The sequence below is a fragment of the Rhipicephalus microplus genome, unplaced genomic scaffold, assembly GCF_043290135.1.
Source record: "Rhipicephalus microplus isolate Deutch F79 unplaced genomic scaffold, USDA_Rmic scaffold_12, whole genome shotgun sequence".
Taxonomy (NCBI): domain Eukaryota; kingdom Metazoa; phylum Arthropoda; class Arachnida; order Ixodida; family Ixodidae; genus Rhipicephalus; species Rhipicephalus microplus.
In genome coordinates, this window is record NW_027464585.1 from 32,578 (window position 1) to 54,153 (window position 21,576).

The window sequence follows — 21,576 nt, forward strand, 5'->3', positions numbered from 1 at the left end:
CACCAGAAACTCCGCAACTAGAAAATCCGCAACTAGAAACTCCACAACTAGAAACTCCACAACTAGAAATTCCACAACCATTGACTCAACAATTAAAGACTCCACAACTAGAAACTCTGCAACTGAAAACTTCACAACAATAAACTCCACAACTAGAAGCTCAACACTAGAATCTTCACAACTAGAAACTCCGCAACTAAAAACTCCACAACTAGAAACTCTACAACTAGAAACTATGCAACTAGAAACTCTGCAATTAGAAATTTCACAGCTAGAACGTCCGCAACTAGAAACTCTGCAACTAGAAACTCCGCAACAAGAAACTCCACAAATAGAAACTCCACAACTAGAGACTCCACAACTAGAAAACTCTGCAACTAGAAACTCCACGACTAGACAATCCACAACTTGAGACTCCGCAACGACAGGCTCCGCAACTAGAAACTCTGCAAATAGAAACTCCGCATCTAGAAACTCCACAGCTAGAAACTTGCAACTAGAAACTCCACAACTAGAAACTTTACAACTAGAAACTCCATAACTAGACACTTCGCAACTGGAAACTACACAACTACAGACTCCATACCTAGAAAATTCTGCAACTCGAAATTCCACGACTAGACACTCTACAACTTGAACCTCCGCTACGAAAGTCTCCGCAACTAGAAACTCTGCAACTAGCGATTCCACAACGAGAAACTCCACAACTAGAAACTCCACAACTAGAGACTCCACAACTAGAAAACTTCGCAACTAGAAACTCCACGACTAGACACTCCACAACTTGAGACTCCGCAACGACAGGCTCCGCAACTAGAAACTCTGCAACTAGAACCTACGCAAGTAGAAACTCCACAGCTATAAACTCCACAACTAGAAACTCCACAACTAGAGACTGCCAACTAGAGACTGTGCAACTAGAAACTCCACAGCTAGAATCTCCGCAACTAGAAACTCCGCAACTAGAAACTCCACAACTAGAAACTCCACAACTAGAAACTCCACAACTTGAGACTTTGCAACTAGAAACTTGGCAACTAGAAACTCAACAACTAGAAACTCCACAACTAGAAACTCCACAAATAGAAACTCCACAACTTGAAACACCACAACCAGATACTCCACAACTACAAATTCTACAACTACAGACTCCACAACTAGAAACTCCAGAACTAGAAACTCCACCACCAGACACTCCGCAACTAGAAACTCCGCAACTAGAAACTCTACAACTAGAAATCTCACAACTGGAGACTCCACAAAAAGAAAACTCCGCAACTAGAAACTCCACGATTAGACACTTCACAACTTGAGGCTCCGCAACGACAGATTCCGCAACTAGAAACTCCGCAACTAGAAACTTCCAACTAGAAACTCAAAAGCTAGAAACTCCACAACTAGAAACTCCAACCTAGAGTCTCCACAACTGAAACTCCACAACTAGAAACTCCGCAACTAGAAACTCCACAACTAGAGACTGCACAACTAGAGACTCCGCAACTAGAAACTCCACAGCTAGAAACTCCGCAACTAGAAACTCCACAACTAGAGACTCCGCAACTAGAAACTCCACAACTTGAAACTCTGCAACTCAAAACTCTGCAACAAGAAAATTCACAACTATAAACTTAAGTAGAAACTCCCCAACTAGAAACTACACAACTTGAAACTCTGCAACTAAAAACTCCGCAACTAGAAAATCCACAACTAGAAACTTAAAAACTAGAGACTGCACAACTTGAGACTTCGCAACTAGAAACTCGGCCACTAGAAACTCAGCAACTAGAAACTCCACACCTAGAAACTCCAACTACAAACTCCACAACTTCAAACACCGCAACTAGATACTCCACAACTACAAATTCCACAACTAGAAACTCCACAACTCGAGACTCCATAACTTGGAACTCCACAACTAGAAACTCCACAACTACAGACTCTACAACTACAAACTCCACAACTAGAAACTCCACAACCAGAAACTCAACAATTAGAGACTCCACAACTAGAAACTCTGCAACTAAAAACTCCACAGCTAGAAACTCCACAACTAGAAACTCCACAACTAGAATCTTCACAACTAGAAACTCCGCAACTAAAACTCCACAACTAGAAACTCTACAACTAGAAACTATGCAACTAGAAACTCTGCAATTAGTAACTCCACAACTAGAACGTCCGCAACTAGAAACTCTGAAACTAGAAACTCCGCAACAAGAAACACTCTACAACTTGAGAGACACTCTACAACTAGAAACTCAACAACTAGAAACTCCGCAACTAGAAACTCCACAACTAGAAACTCGACAACTTGAAACACCACAACCAGATACTCCACAACTACAGACTCCACAACTAGAAACTCCAGAACTAGAAACTCTACAACTAGAAATTCCACAACTGGAGACTCCACAAAAAGAAAACTCCACAACTAGAATCTTCACGACTAGACACTTCACCACTTGAGACTCCGCAACGACAGATTCCACAACTAGAAACTCTGCAACTAGAAACTCCGCCACTATAAACTCCACAGCTAGAAACTTGCAACTAGAAACTCCGCAACTAGAACTTAAAAAAGCTAGAAACTCCACAATTAGAAACTCCACAACTAGAGTCTCTACAACTAGAAACTCCACAACTAGAAACTCCACAACGAGAAACTCCACAACTAGAAACTCCACAACGAGAAACTCCACAACTAGAGACTGCACAACTAGAGGCTCCGCAACTAGAAACTCCACAGCTAGAAACTCCGCAACTAGAAACTCCACAACTAGAGACTCCGCAACTAGAAACTCCACAACTTGAAACTCTGCAACTAGAAACTCCGCAACTAGAAAATCCACAACTAGAAACTTCAAAACTAGAAACTCTACAACAAGAAACTGCACATCTTGAAACTCCACAATTAGAAACTCCACAACTAGAAAACTCCGAAACTAGAAACTCCATGACTAGACACTCCACAACTAGAAAACTCCGCAACTAGAAACTCCACGACTAGAAACTTTACAACTAGAAACTCCACAACTAGAGACTCAACAACTAGAAAACTCTGCAACTAGAAACACCGCAACTAGAAACTCCACAACTTGAGACTCTATAACTAGGAACTCCACAACTAGAAACTCCACAACTACAGACTCCACAACTACAAACTCCACAACTAGAAACTCCAACACCAGAAACTCCGCAACTAGAAAATCCGCAACTAGAAACTCCACAACTAGAAACTCCACAACTAGAAATTCCACAACCAGAGACTCAACAATTAGAGACTCCACAACTAGAAACTCTGCAACTAAAAACTCCACAACAATAAACTCCACAACTAGAAGCTCAACACTAGAATCTTCACAACTAGAAACTCCGCAACTAAAAACTCCTTAACTAGAAACTCTACAACTAGAAACTATGCAACTAGAAACTATGCAATTAGAAATTTCACAGCTAGAACGTCCGCACATAGAAACTCTGCAACTAGAAACTCCGCAACAAGAAACTCCACAACTAGAAACTCCACAACTAGAGACTCCACAACTAGAAAACTCCGCAACTAGAAACTCCACGACTAGACAATCCACAACTTGAGACTCCGCAACGACAGGCTCCGCAACTAGAAACTCTGCAAATAGAAACTCCGCATCTAGAAACTCCACAGCTAGAAACTTGCAACTAGAAACTCCACAACTAGAAACTTTACAACTAGAAACTCCATAACTAGACACTTCGCAACTAGAAACTACACAACTACAGACTCCACAACTAGAAAATTCTGCAACTCGAAATTCCACGACTAGACACTCTACAACTTGAACCTCCGCTACGAAAGTCTCCGCTACTAGAAACTCTTCAACTAGCAATTCCACAACTAGAAACTCCACAACTAGAAACTCCACAACTAGAGACTCAGCAACTAGAAAACTTCGCATCTAGAAACTCCACGACAAGACACTCCACAACTTGACACTCCGCAATGACAGGCTGCGCAACTAGAAACTCTGCAACTAGAACCAACGCAAGTGAAAACTCCACAGCTATAAACTCCACAACTAGAAACTCCACAACTAGAGACTGCCAACTAGAGACTGTGCAACTAGAAACTCCACAACTAGAAACTCCGCAACTAGAAACTCCGCCACTAGAAACTCCACAACTAGAAACTCCACAAATAGAAACTCCACAACTTGAAACACCACAACCAGATACTCCACAACTACGAATTCCACAACTACAGACTCCACAACTAGAAACTCCAGAACTAGAAACTCCACCACCAGACACTCCGCAACTAGAAACTCCGCAACTAGAAACTCTAAAACTAGAAATTTCACAACTGGAGACTCCACAAAAAGAAAACTCCGCAATTGGAAACTCCACGATTAGACACTTCACAACTTGAGGCTCCGCAACGACAGATTCCGCCACTAGAAACTCCGCAACTAGAAACTTCCAACTAGAAACTCAAAAGCTAGAAACTCCACAACTAGAAACTCCACAACTAGAGTCTCCACAACTAGAAACTCCACAACTAGAAACTCCGCAACTAGAAACCCCACAACTAGAGACTGCACAACTAGAGACTCCGCAACTAGAAACTCCACAGCTAGAAACTCCGCAACTAGAAACTCCACAACTAGAGACTCCGCAACCAGAAACTCCACAACTTGAAACTCTGCAACTCGAAACTCTGCAACAAGAAAATCCGCAACTAAAACTCCACAACTAGAAACTCTACAACTAAAAACTCTGCAACTAGAAACTCTGCAATTAGTAACTCCACAGCTAGAACGTCCGCAACTTGAAACTCTGAAACTAGAAACTCCGCAACAAGAAACTCCACAACTAGAAACTCCACAACTAGTGACTCCACAACTAGAAAACTCCGCAACTAGAAACTCCACGACTAGAAACTTTACAACTAGAAACTCCAAAACTAGACACTTCGCAACTAAAAACTCCACAACTAGAGACTCCTCAACTAGAAAACTCTGCAACTAGAAACTCCACGACTAGACACTCTACAACTTGAGACTCCGCAATGAAAGACTCCGCAACTAGAAACTCTGCAACTAGAAACTCCACAACTAGAAAGTCCACAACTAGAAAACTTCGCAACTAGAAACTCCACGACTAGACACTCCACAACTTGAGACTCCGCAACGACAGGCTCCGCAACTAGAAACTCTGCAGCTAGAAACTCCACAACTAGAGACTCCAAAACTAGAAAACTCCGCAACTAGAAACTCCACGACTAGACACTCTACAACTTGAGACTCCGCAACGACAGTCTTCGCAACTAGAAACTCCACAGCTAGAACGTCCGCAACTAGAAACTCTGCAACTAGAAACTCCACAACTAGAAACTTTACAACTAGAAACTCTATAACTAGACACTTCGCAACTAGAAACTCCACAACTAGAGACTCCACAACTAGAAAACTCCGCAACTAGAGACTCCACATCTAGAGACTCCGCAACTAGAAACTCCACAGCTAGAAACTCCGCAACTAGAAACTCCACAACTAGAAGCTCCACCACCAGACGCTCCGCAACTACAAACTCCGCAACTAGAAACTCCACAACTTGAAATTCCACAACAAGAGACTCAACAACTAGAGACTCCACAACTAAAAACTGCACAACTAGAAACTCCACTACTGGAAACTCCGCAACTGGAAACTCGACAACATTAAACTCCACACATATAAATTCCACAACTTGAAACTCCACAACTAGAAACTGCGCAACTAAAAACTCCACAACTAGAAAATTTCACAACTAGAAACTCCACGACAAGACACTCCACAACTTGAGACTTTGCAACTAGAAACTCGGCAACTAGAAACTCAACAACTAGAAACTCCACAACTAGAAACTCCACAACTAGTGACTCCACAACTAGAAAACTCCGCCACTAGAAACTCCACGACTAGAAACTTTACAACTAGAAACTCCAAAACTATACACTTCGCAACTAAAAACTCCACAACTAGAGACTCCTCAATTAGAAAACTCTGCAACTAGAAACTCCACGACTAGACACTCTACAACTTAAGACTCCGCAATGAAAGACTCCGCAACTAGAAACTCTGCAACTAGAAACTCCACAACTAGAAACTCCACAACTAGAAAACTTCGCAACTAGAAACTCCACGACTAGACACTCCACAACTTCAGACTCCGCAACGACAGGCTCCGCAACTAGAAACTCTGCAACTAGAAACTCCACAACTAGAGACTCCACAACTAGAAAACTCCGCAACTAGAAACTCCACGACTAGACACTCTACAACTTGAGACTCCGCAACGACAGACTTCGCAACTAGAAACTCTGCAGCTAGAAACTCCGGAACTAGAAACTCCACAACAAGAAACTCCCCAACTAGAGACTCCACATCTAGAGACTCCGCCACTAGAAACTCCACAGCAAGAAACTCCGCAACTAGAAACTCCACAACTAGAAACTCCACCACCAGACTATCCGCAACTACAAACTCCGCAACTAGAAACTCCAAAACTTGAAATTCCACAACAAGAGACTCATTAACTAGAGACTCCACAACTAAAAACTGCACAACTAGAAACTCCACTACAGGAAACTCTGCAACTAGAAACTCGACAACATTAAACTGCACAACTAAAAACTCCACACATATAAATTCCACAACTTCAAACTTCAAAACTAGAAACTGCGCAACTAAAAACTCCACAACTAGAAACTCCACAACTAGAAACTACGCCACTAGAAACTCTGCAACTAGAAACTGCACAGCTAGAGCGCCCGCAACTAGAAACTCCACAGCTAGAACGTCCGCAACTAGAAACTCTGCAACTAGAAACTCCGCAACTAGAAACTCCAAAGCTAGAAACTTCCCAACTAGAAGCTCCACAACTAGAAACTCTACAGCAAGAGACTGCACAACTAGAGACTGCCCCGCTGCAGTGGTCAAGTGGCTAAGGTACTCGGCTGCTGACCCGCAGGTCGCGGGTTCGAATCCCGGCGGCGGCGGCTGCATTTCCAATAGAGGCGGAAATGTTGTAGGCCGGTGTGATCAGATTTGGGTGCACGTTAAAGAACCCCAGGTGGTCAAAATTTTCGGAGCCCTCCACTACGGCGTCTCTCATAATCATATGGTGGTTTTGAGACGTTAAACCCCACATATCATCAATCAACTAGAGACTCCGCAACTAGAAACTCCACAGCTAGAAACTCCGCAACTAGAAACTCCACAACTAGAAACTTTACAACTAGAAAGTCCACAACTAGAAAACTTCGCAACTAGAAACTCCACGACTAGACACTCTACAACTTGAGACTCCGCAACGACAGTCTTCGCAACTAGAAACTCCACAGCTAGAACGTCCGCAACTAGAAACTCTGAAACTAGAAACTCCGCAACAAGAAACTCCACAACTAGAAACTCCACAACTAGTGACTCCACAACTAGAAAACTCCGCAACTAGAAACTCCACGACTAGAAACTTTACAACTAGAAACTCCAAAACTAGACACTTCGCAACTAAAAACTCCACAACTAGAGACTCCTCAACTAGAAAACTCTGCAACTAGAAACTCCACGACTAGACACTCTACAACTTGAGACTCCGCAATGAAAGACTCCGCAACTAGAAACTCTGCAACTAGAAACTCCACAACTAGAAAGTCCACAACTAGAAAACTTCGCAACTAGAAACTCCACGACTAGACACTCCACAACTTGAGACTCCGCAACGACAGGCTCCGCAACTAGAAACTCTGCAGCTAGAAACTCCACAACTAGAGACTCCAAAACTAGAAAACTCCGCAACTAGAAACTCCACGACTAGACACTCTACAACTTGAGACTCCGCAACGACAGTCTTCGCAACTAGAAACTCCACAGCTAGAACGTCCGCAACTAGAAACTCTGCAACTAGAAACTCCACAACTAGAAACTTTACAACTAGAAACTCTATAACTAGACACTTCGCAACTAGAAACTCCACAACTAGAGACTCCACAATTAGAAAACTCCGCAACTAGAGACTCCACATCTAGAGACTCCGCAACTAGAAACTCCACAGCTAGAAACTCCGCAACTAGAAACTCCACAACTAGAAGCTCCACCACCAGACGCTCCGCAACTACAAACTCCGCAACTAGAAACTCCACAACTTGAAATTCCACAACAAGAGACTCAACAACTAGAGACTCCACAACTAAAAACTGCACAACTAGAAACTCCACTGCTGGAAACTCCGCAACTGGAAACTCGACAACATTAAACTCCACAACTAAAAACTCCACACATATAAATTCCACAACTTGAAACTCCACAACTAGAAACTGCGCAACTAAAAACTCCACAACTAGAAACTCCACAACTAGAAACTACGCCACTAGAAACTCTGCAACTAGAAACTGCACAGCTAGAGCGTCCGCAACTAGAAACTCTGCAACTAGAAACTCCACAGCTAGAACGTCCGCAACTAGAAACTTTGCAACTAGAAACTCCGCAACTTGAAACTCCACAGCTAGAAACTTCCCAACTAGAAGCTCCACAACTAGGAACTCCACAGCAAGAGACTCCACAACTAGAGACTGCACATCTAGAGACTCCGCCACTAGAAACTCAACAGCTAGAAACTCCGCAACCATAAATTCCACAACTAGAAACTTTACAACTAGAAACTCCATAACTATACACCTCGCAACTAGAAACTCCACAACTAGAGACTCCACAACTAGAAAATTCTGCAACTAGAAACTCCACCACTAGACACTCTACAACTTGAGACTCCACAACTAGAGACTGCACAACTAGGGACTCTGCAACTAGAAACTCCGCAACTAGAAACTCCACAACTAGAGACTGCCAGCTAGAGACTCTGAAACTAGAAACTCCACAGCTAGAAACTCCGAAACTAGAAACTCCGCAACTAGAACCTCCACAACTAGAAACTCCAGAACTTGAGACTTTGCAACTTGAAACTCGTCAACTAGAAACTCAACAACTAGAAACTCCACAACTAGAAACTCCACAACTAGAAACTCGACAACTTGAAACACCACAACCAGATACTCCACAACTACAGACTCCACAACTAGAAACTCCAGAACTAGAAACTCTACAACTAGAAATTCCACAACTGGAGACTCCACAAAAAGAAAACTCCACAACTAGAATCTTCACGACTAGACACTTCACCACTTGAGACTCCGCAACGACAGATTCCACAACTGGAAACTCTGCAACTAGAAACTCCACAGCTAGAAACGTGCAACTAGAAACTCCACAACTAGAAACTCCGAAACTAGAACTTAAAAAAGCTAGAAACTCCACAATTAGAAACTCCACAACTAGAGTCTCTACAACTAGAAACTCACAAACTAGAAACTCCACAACGAGAAACTGCACAACTAGAGACTGCACAACTAGAGACTACGCAACTAGAAATTCCACAGCTAGAAACTCCGCAACTAGAAACTCCACAACTAGAGACTCCGCAACTAGAAACTCCACAACTTGAAACTCTGCAACTCGAAACTCTGCAACAAGAAAATCCACAACTATAAGCTCAAGTAGAAACTCCGCAACTAGAAACTACACAACTTGAAACTCCCCAACTAGAAACTCCACAACTAGAAAACTCCGAAACTAGAAACTCCCCAACTAGACACTCCACAACTAGAAAACTCCGCAGCTAGAAACTCCACGACTAGAAACTTTACAACTAGAAACTGCAGAACTAGACACTTCGCAACTAGAAACTCCACAACTAGAGACTCTACAACTAGAAAACTCTGCAACCAGAAACTCCGCAACTAGAAACTCCACAACTTGAGACTCTATAACTAGGAACTCCACAACTAGAAACTCCACAACTACAGACTCCACAACTACAAACTCCACAACTAGAAACTCCAACACCAGAAGCTCCGCAACTAGAAAATCCGCAACTAGAAACTCCACAACTAGAAACTCCACAACTAGAAATTCCACAACAAGAGACTCAACAATTAGACTCCACAACTAGAAACTCTGCAACTAAAAACTCCACAACTATAAACTCCACAACTAGAAGCTCAACACTAGAATCTTCACAACTAGAAACTCCGCAACTAAAAACTCCACAACTAGAAACTCTACAACTAGAAACTATGCAACTAGAAACTCTGCAATTAGAAACTTCACAGCTAGAACGTCCGCAACTAGAAACTCTGCAACTAGAAACTCCGCAACAAGAAACTCCACAACTAGAAACTCCACAACTAGAGACTCCACAACTAGAAAACTCCGCAACTAGAAACTCCACGACTAGACAATCCACAACTTGAGACTCCGCAACGACAGGCTCCGCAACTAGAAACTCTGCAAATAGAAACTCCGCATCTAGAAACTCCACAGCTAGAAACTTGCAACTAGAAACTCCACAACTAGAAACTTTACAACCAGAACTCCATAACTAGACACCTCGCAACTAGAAACTCTACAACTAGAGACTCCACATTTAGAAAACTCTGCAACTCGAAATTCCACGACTAGACACTCTACAACTTGAGACTCCGCTACGAAAGTCTCCGCAACTAGAAACTCTGCAACTAGCAATTCCACAACTAGAAACTCCACAACTAGAAACTCCACAACTAGAGACTCCACAACTAGAAAATTTCACAACTAGAAACTCCACGACAAGACACTCCACAACTTGAGACTTTGCAACTAGAAACTCGGCAACTAGAAACTCAAAAACTAGAAACTCCACAACTAGAAACTCCACAACTAGTGACTCCACAACTAGAAAACTCCGCAACTAGAAACTCCACGACTAGAAACTTTACAACTAGAAACTCCAAAACTATACACTTCGCAACTAAAAACTCCACAACTAGAGACTCCTCAATAAGAAAACTCTGCAACTAGAAACTCCACGACTAGACACTCTACAACTTAAGACTCCGCAATGAAAGACTCCGCAACTAGAAACTCTGCAACTAGAAACTCCACAACTAGAAACTCCACAACTAGAAAACTTCGCAACTAGAAACTCCACGACTAGACACTCCACAACTTCAGACTCCGCAACGACAGGCTCCGCAACTAGAAACTCTGCAACTAGAAACTCCACAACTAGAGACTCCACAACTAGAAAACTCCGCAACTAGAAACTCCACGACTAGACACTCTACAACTTGAGACTCCGCAACGACAGACTTCGCAACTAGAAACTCTGCAGCTAGAAACTCCAGAACTAGAAACTCCACAACAAGAAACTCCCCAACTAGAGACTCCACATCTAGAGACTCCGCCACTAGAAACTCCACAGCAAGAAACTCCGCAACTAGAAACTCCACAACTAGAAACTCCACCACCAGACTATCCGCAACTACAAACTCCGCAACTAGAAACTCCAAAACTTGAAATTCCACAACAAGAGACTCATTAACTAGAGACTCCACAACTAAAAACTGCACAACTAGAAACTCCACTACAGGAAACTCTGCAACTAGAAACTCGACAACATTAAACTGCACAACTAAAAACTCCACACATATAAATTCCACAACTTCAAACTTCACAACTAGAAACTGCGCAACTAAAAACTCCACAACTAGAAACTCCACAACTAGAAACTACGCCACTAGAAACTCTGCAACTAGAAACTGCACAGCTAGAGCGCCCGCAACTAGAAACTCCACAGCTAGAACGTCCGCAACTAGAAACTCTGCAACTAGAAACTCCGCAACTAGAAACTCCAAAGCTAGAAACTTCCCAACTAGAAGCTCCACAACTAGAAACTCTACAGCAAGAGACTGCACAACTAGAGACTGCCCCGCTGCAGTGGTCAAGTGGCTAAGGTACTCGGCTGCTGACCCGCAGGTCGCGGGTTCGAATCCCGGCGGCGGCGGCTGCATTTCCAATAGAGGCGGAAATGTTGTAGGCCGGTGTGATCAGATTTGGGTGCACGTTAAAGAACCCCAGGTGGTCAAAATTTTCGGAGCCCTCCACTACGGCGTCTCTCATAATCATATGGTGGTTTTGAGACGTTAAACCCCACATATCATCAATCAACTAGAGACTCCGCAACTAGAAACTCCACAGCTAGAAACTCCGCAACTAGAAACTCCACAACTAGAAACTTTACAACTAGAAAGTCCACAACTAGAAAACTTCGCAACTAGAAACACCACGACTAGACACTCTACAACTTGAGACTCCGCAACGACAGTCTTCGCAACTAGAAACTCCACAGCTAGAACGTCCGCAACTAGAAACTCTGCAGCTAGAAACTCCACAACTAGAGACTCCAAAACTAGAAAACTCCGCAACTAGAAACTCCACGACTAGACACTCTACAACTTGAGACTCCGCAACGACAGTCTTCGCAACTAGAAACTCCACAGCTAGAACGTCCGCAACTAGAAACTCTGAAACTAGAAACTCAGCAACAAGAAACTCCACAACTAGAAACTCCACAACTAGTGACTCCACAACTAGAAAACTCCGCAACTAGAAACTCCACGACTAGAAACTTTACAACTAGAAACTCCAAAACTAGACACTTCGCAACTAAAAACTCCACAACTAGAGACTCCTCAACTAGAAAACTCTGCAACTAGAAACTCCACGACTAGACACTCTACAACTTGAGACTCCGCAATGAAAGACTCCGCAACTAGAAACTCTGCAACTAGAAACTCCACAACTAGAAAGTCCACAACTAGAAAACTTCGCAACTAGAAAATTCTGCAACTAGAAACTTCACCACTAGACACGCTACAACTTGAGACTCCGCAACGAAAGACTCCGCAACTAGAAACTCTGCAACTAGAAACTCCACAACTAGAAACTCCACAACTAGAAACTCCACAACTAGAGACTCCACAACTAGAAAACTCCGCAACTAGAAACTCCACGACTAGACACTCCACAACTTGAGACTCCGCAACGACAGGCTCCGCAACTAGAAACTCTGCAACTAGAAACTCCGCAACTAGAAACTCCACAGCTAGAAACTTGCAACTAGAAACTCTGCATCTAGAAACTCCGCAACTAGAAACAACCACAACTAGAGTCTCCACAACTATAAACTCCACAACTAGAAACTCCACAACTAGAGACTGCACAACTAGAGGCTCTGAAACTAGAAACTCCACAGTCAGAAACTCCGCAAATAGAAACTCCACAACTACAATTTTCACAACTAGAAAACTCCGCAACTAGAAACTCCACGACTAGAAACTTTACAACTAGAAACTCCATAACTAGACACTTCGCAACTAGAAACTCCACAACTAGAGACTCCACAACTAGAAAACTCTGCAACTAGAAACTCCGCAACTAGAAACTCCACAACTTGAGACTCTATAACTAGGAACTCCACAACTAGAAACTCCACAACTACAGACTACACAACTACCAACTCCACAACTAGAAACTCCAACACCAGAAACTCCGCAACTAGAAAATCCGCAACTAGAAACTCCACAACTAGAAACTCCACAACTAGAAATTCCACAACCATTGACTCAACAATTAAAGACTCCACAACTAGAAACTCTGCAACTGAAAACTCCACAACAATAAACTCCACAACTAGAAGCTCAACACTAGAATCTTCACAACTAGAAACTCCGCAACTAAAAACTCCACAACTAGAAAATCTACAACTAGAAACTATGCAACTAGAAACTCTGCAATTAGAAATTTCACAGCTAGAACGTCCGCAACTAGAAACTCTGCAACTAGAAACTCCACAACTAGAAACTCCACAACTAGAAACTCCACAACTAGAGACTCCACAACCAGAAAACTCCGCAACTAGAAACTCCACGACTAGACACTCCACAACTTGAGACTCCGCAACGACAGGCTCCGCAACTAGAAACTCTGCAACTAGAAACTCCGCAACTAGAAACTCCACAGCTAGAAACTTGCAACTAGAAACTCTGCAACTAGAAACTCCGCAACTAGAAACTCCACAACTAGAGTCTCCACAACTATAAACTCCACAAGTAGAAACTCCACAACTAGAGACTGCACAACTAGAGGCTCTGAAACTAGAAACTCAACAGTCAGAAACTCCGCAAATAGAAACTCCACAACTAGAATTTCCACAACTAGAAAACTCCGAAACTAGAAACTCCACGACTAGACATTCCACAACTTGAGACTCTGCAACGACATACTCCACAACTTGAAACTCTGCAACTCGAAACTCGGCAACAAGAAAATCCACAACTATAAACTTAAGTAGAAACTCCCAAACTAGAAACTACACAACTAGAAACTCCGCAACTAGAAACTCTGCAATTAGAAAATACACAACTAGAAATTTAAAACTAGAAACTCTACAACAAAAAACTCCCCAATTAGAAAACTCCGCAACTAGAAACTCCACGACTAGACACTCCACAACTTGAGACTCCACAACGACAGACTCCGCAACTAGAAACTCTGCAACCAGAAACTCCGCCACTATAAACTCCACAGCTAGAAACTTGCAACTAGATACTCTGACACTAGTAAACACCGCAACTAGAAACTCCAAAGCTAGAATACCACAGCTAGAAACTCCACAACTAGAGTCTCCACAACTAGAAACTCCCCAACTAGAAACTCGGCAACTAGAAACTCAACAGCTAGAAACTCCGCAACTAGAAACTCCACAACTAGAAACTCCACAACTTGAAACACCACAACCAGATACTCCAAAACTACAGACTCCACAACTAGAAACTCAAGAACTAGAAACTCTACAACTAGAAATTCCACAACTGGAGACTCCACAAAAAGAAAACTCCGCAACTAGAATCTCCACGACTAGACGCTCCACCACTTGAGACTCCGCAACGACCGATTCCACAACTAGAAACTCTGCAACTAGAAACTCCGCCACTATGAACTCCACAGCTAGAAATTTGCAGCTAGAAACTCCGCAACTAGAAACTAAAAAGCTAGAAACTCCACAACTAGAAACTCCACAACTAGAGTCTTTACAACTAAAAACTCCACAACTAGAAACTCCACAACGAGAAACTCCACAACTAGAGACTGCACAACTAGAGACTCCGCAACTAGAAACTCCACAGCTAGAAACTCCGCAACTAGAAACTCCACAACTAGAGACTCCGCAACTACAACGTCCGCAACTAGAAACTCTGCAACTAGAAACTCCGCAACAAGAAACTCCACAGCTAGAAACTCCCCAACTAGAAACTCCCCAACTAGGAACTCTACAGCAAGAGACTCCACAACTAGAGACTGCACAACTAGAGACTCCGCAACTAGAAACCCCACAGCTAGAAACTCCGCAACTAGAAACTCCAACTACAAACTCCACAACTTCAAACACCGCAACTAGATACTCCACAACTACAAATTCCACAACTAGAAACTCCACATTTAGAAACTCCGCAACTAGAAACTCCACAACTCGAGACTCCATAACTAGGAACTCCACAACTAGAAACTCCACAACTACAGACTCTACAACTACAAACTCCACAACTAGAAACTCCACAACCAGAAACTCAACAATTAGAGACTCCACAACTAGAAACTCTGCAACTAAAAACTCCACAACTAGAAACTCCACAACTAGAAACTCCACAACTAGAATCTTCACAACTAGAAACTCCGCAACTAAAACTCCACAACTAGAAACTCTACAACTAGAAACTATGCAACTAGAAACTCTGCAAATAGAAACTCCACAGCTAGAACGTCCGCAACTAGAAACTCTGCAACTAGAAACTCCGCAACAAGAAACTCCACAACTAGAAACTCCACAACTAGTGACTCCACAACTAGAAAACTCCGCAACTAGAAACTCCACGACTAGAAACTTTACAACTAGAAACTCCAAAACTAGACATTTCGCAACTAAAAACTCCACAACTAGAGACTCCTCAACTAGAAAACTCTGCAACTAGAAACTCCACGACTAGACACTCTACAACTTGAGACTCCGCAATGAAAGACTCCGCAACTAGAAACTCTGCAACTAGAAACTCCACAACTAGAAACTCCACAACTACAAACTCAACAACTTGAGACTTTGCAACTAGAAACTCGGCAACTAGAACTCAACAGCTAGAAACTCCGCAACTAGAAACTCCACAACTAGAAACTCCACAACTTGAAACACCACAACTAGAAACTACGCCACTAGAAACTATGCAACTAGAAACTGCACAGCTAGAGCGCCCACAACTAGATACTCTGGAACTAGAAACTCCACAGCTAAAACGTCTGCAACTAGAAACTCTGCAACTAGAAACTCCGCAACTAGAAACTCCACTGCTAGAAACTTCCCAACTAGAAGCTCCACAACTAGGAACTCCACAGCAAGAGACTCCACAACTAGAGACTGCACATCTAGAGACTCCGCCACTAGAAACTCAACAGCTAGAAACTCCGCAACTAAAAACTCCACAACTAGAAACTTTACAACTAGAAACTCCATAACTAGACACTTCGCAACTAGAAACTCCACAACTAGAGACTCCACAACTAGAAAATTCTGCAACTAGAAACTCCACCACTAGACACGCTACAACTTGAGACTCCGCAACGAAAGACTCCGCAACTAGAAACTCTGCAACTAGAAACTCCACAACTAGAAACTCCACAACTAGAAACTCCACAACTAGAGACTCCACAACTAGAAAACTCCGCAACTAGAAACTCCACGACTAGACACTCCACAACTTGAGACTCCGCAACGACAGGCTCCGCAACTAGAAACTCTGCAACTAGAAACTCCGCAACTAGAAACTCCACAGCTGGAAACTTGCAACTAGAAACTCTGCATCTAGAAACTCCGCAACTAGAAACAACCACAACTAGAGTCTCCACAACTATAAACTCCACAACTAGAAACTCCACAACTAGAGACTGCACAACTAGAGGCTCTGAAACTAGAAACTCCACAGTCAGAAACTCCGCAAATAGAAACTCCACAACTAGAATTTTCACAACTAGAAAACTCCGAAACTAGAAACTCCACGACTAGACATTCCACAACTTGAGACTCTTCAACGACATACTCCACAACTTGAAACTCTGCAACTCGAAACTCGGCAACAAGAAAATCCACAACTATAAACTTAAGTAGAAACTCCCAAACTAGAAACTACACAACTACAAACTCCGCAACTAGAAACTCTGCAATTAGAAAATACACAACTAGAAATTTAAAACTAGAAACTCTACAACAAAAAACTCCCCAATTAGAAAACTCCGCAACTAGAAACTCCACGACTAGACACTTCACAACTTGAGACTCCACAACGACAGACTCCGCAACTAGAAACTCTGCAACCAGAAACTCCGCCACTATAAACTCCACAGCTAGAAACTTGCAACTAGATACTCTGACACTAGTAAACACCGCAACTAGAAACTCCAAAGCTAGAAACTCCACAACTAGAGTCTCCACAACTAGAAACTCCCCAACTAGAAACTCCGCAACTAGAAACTCCACAGCTAGAGACTGCCAACTAGAGACTCTGCAACTAGAAACTCCACAGCTAGAAACTGCGCAACTAGAAACTCCACAACTAGAACCTCCACCACTAGAAACTCCACAACTTGAGACTTTGCAACTAGAAACTCGGCAACTAGAAACTCAACAGCTAGAAACTCCGCAACTAGAAACTCCACAACTAGAAACTCCACAACTTGAAACACCACAACCAGATACTCCAAAACTACAGACTCCACAACTAGAAACTCAAGAACTAGAAACACTACAACTAGAAATTCCAAAACTGGAGACTCCACAAAAAGAAAACTCCGCAACTAGAATCTCCACGACTAGACGCTCCACCACTTGAGACTCCGCAACGACCGATTCCACAACTAGAAACTCTGCAACTAGAACTCCGCCACTATAAACTCCACAGCTAGAAACTCCGCAACTAGAAACTAAAAAGCTAGAAACTCCACAACTAGAAACTCCACAACTAGAGTCTTTACAACTAAAAACTCCACAACTAGAAACTCCACAACAAGAAACTCCACAACTAGAGACTGCACAACTAGAGACTCCGCAACTAGAAACTCCACAGCTAGAAACTCCGCAACTAGAAACTCCACAACTAGAGACTCCGCAACTAGAACGTCCGCAACTAGATACTCTGCAACTAGAAACTCCCCAACAAGGAACTCTACAGCAAGAGACTGCACAACTAGAGACTGCACAACTAGAGACTCCGCAACTAGAAACTCCACAGCTAGAAACTCCGCAACTAGAAACTCCAACTACAAACTCCACAACTTCAAACACCGCAACTAGATACTCCACAACTACAAATTCCACAACTAGAAACTCCACAATTAGAAACTCCGCAACTAGAAACTCCACAACTCGAGACTCCATAACTAGGAACTCCACAACTAGAAACTCCACAACTACAGACTCTACAACTACAAACTCCACAACTAGAAACTCCACAACCAGAAACTCAACAATTAGAGACTCCACAACTAGAAACTCTGCAACTAAAAACTCCACAACTAGAAATTCCACAACTAGAATCTTCACAACTAGAAACTCCGCAACTAAAACTCCACAACTAGAAACTCTACAACTAGAAACTATGCAACTAGAAACTCTGCAATTAGAAACTCCACAGCTAGAACGTCCGCAACTAGAAACTCTGCAACTAGAAACTCCACAACAAGAAACTCCACAACTAGAAACTCCACAACTAGTGACTCCACAACTAGAAAACTCCGCAACTAGAAACTCCACGACTAGAAACGTTACAACTGGAAACTCCAAAACTAGACACTTCGCAACTAAAAACTCCACAACTAGAGACTCCTCAACTAGAAAACTCTGCAACTAGAAACTCCACGACTAGACACTCTACAACTTGAGACTCCGCAATGAAAGACTCCGCAACTAGAAACTCTGCAACTAGAAACTCCACAACTAGAAACTCCACAACTAGAAAACTTCGCAACTAGAAACTCCACGACTAGACACTCCACAACTTGAGACTCCATAACGACAGGCTCCGCAACTAGAAACTCTGCAACTAGAAACTCCACAACTAGAGACTCCACAACTAGAAAACTCCGCAACTAGAAACTCCACGACTAGACACTCTGCAACTGGAGACTCCGCAACGACAGGCTTCGCAACTAGAAACTCTGCAACTAGAAACTCCAGTACTAGAAACTCCACAACTAGAAACTCCACAGCTAGAAACTCCGCAACTAGAAACTCCACAACTAGAAACTCCAGCACTAGACGCTCCGCAACTACAAACTCCGCAACTAGAAACTCCACAACTTGAAATTCCACAACAAGAGACTCAACAACTAGAGACTCCACAACTAAAAACTGCACAACTAGAAACTCCACTACTGGAAACTCTGCAACTGGAAACTCGACAACTTTGAACTCCACAACTAAAAACTCCACACATATAAATTCCACAACTTGAAACTCCACAACTAGAAACTGCGCAACTAAAAACTCCACAACTAGAAACTCCACAACTAGAAACTACGCCACTAGAAACTCTGCAACTAGAAACTGCACAGCTAGAGCGCCCGCAACTGGAAACTCTGCAACTAGAAACTCCACAGCTAGAACGTCCGCAACTAGAAACTTTGCAACTAGAAACTCCGCAACTTGAAACTCCACAGCTAGAAACTTCCCAACTAGAAGCTCCACAACTAGGAACTCCACAGCAAGAGACTCCACAACTAGAGACTGCACATCTAGAGACTCCGCCACTAGAAGCTCAACAACTAGAAACTCCGCAACTAGAAATTCCACAACTAGAAACTTTATAACTAGAAACTCCATAACTAGACACCTCGCAACTAGAAACTCCACAACTAGAGACTCCACAACTAGAAAATTCTGCAACTAGAAACTCCACCACTAGACACTCTACAACTTGAGACTCCGCAACTAGAAACTCTGCAACTAGAAACTCCAAAACTGGAAACTCCACAACTAGAAACTCTGCAACTAGAAACTCCGTAACTAGAAACTCCACAACTAGAGTCTCCACAACTCTAAACTCCATAACTAGAAACTCCACAACTAGAGACTGCACAACTAGAGACTCTGCAACTAGAAACTCCGCAACTAGAAACTCCACAACTAGAGACTGCCAACTAGAGACTCTGAAACTAGAAACTCCACAGCTAGAAACTCCGAAACTAGAAACTCCACAACTAGAACCTCCACAACTAGAAACTCCAGAACTTGAGACTTTGCAACTTGAAACTCGTCAACTAGAAACTCAACAACTAGAAACTCCGCAACTAGAAACTCCACAACTAGAAACTCGACAACTTGAAACACCACAACCAGATACTCCACAACTACAGACTCCACAACTAGAAACTCCAGAACTAGAAACTCTACAACTAGAAATTCCACAACTGGAGACTCCACAAAAAGAAAACCCCACAACTAGAATCTTCACGACTAGACACTTCACCATTTGAGACTCCGCAACGACAGATTCCACAACTAGAAACTCTGCAACTAGAAACTCCGCCACTATAAACTCCACAGCTAGAAACTTGCAACTAGAAACTCCGCAACTAGAACTTGAAAAAGCTAGAATCTCCACAATTAGAAACTCCACAACTAGAGTCTCTACAACATGAAACTCCGCAACTAGAAACTCCACAACGAGAAACTCCACAACTAGAGACTGCACAACTAGAGACTCCGCAACTAGAAACTCCACAGCTAGAAACTCCGCAACTAGAAACTCCACAACTAGAGACTCCGCAACTAGAAACTCCACAACTTGAAACTCTGCAAATCGAAACTCTGCAACAAGAAAATCCACAACTATAGGCTCAAGTAGAAACTCCCCAACTAGAAACTACACAACTTGAAACTCCGCAACTAGAAACTCCGCAACTAGAAAATCCACAACTAGAAACTTCAAAACTAGAAACTCTACAACAAGAAACTGCACAACTTGAAACTCCACAATTAGAAACTCCACAACTAGAAAACTCTGAAACTAGAAACTCCACGACTGGACACTCCACAACTAGAAAACTCCGCAACTAGAAACTCCACGACTAGAAACTTTACAACTAGAAACTCCATAACTAGACACTTCGCAACTAGAAACTCCACAACTAGAGACTCCACAACTAGAAAACTCTGCAACTAGAAACTCCGCAACTAGAAACTCCACAACTTGAGACTCTATAACTAGGAACTCCACAACTAGAAACTCCACAACTACAGACTCCACAACTACAAACTCCACAACTAGAAACTCCGCAACTTGAAACACCACAACCAGATACTCCACAACTACAAATTCCACAACTACAGACTCCACAACTAGAAACTCCACAGCTATAAACTCCACAACTAGAAACTTTACAACTAGAGACTGCCAACTAGAGACTGTGCAACTAGAAACTCCACAGCTAGAAACTCCGCAACTAGAAACTCCGCAACTAGAAACTCCACAACTAGAAACTCCACAACTTGAGACTTTGCAACTAGAAACTCGGCAACTAGAAACTCAACAACTAGAAACTCCACAACTAGAAACTCCACAAATAGAAACTCCGCAACTTG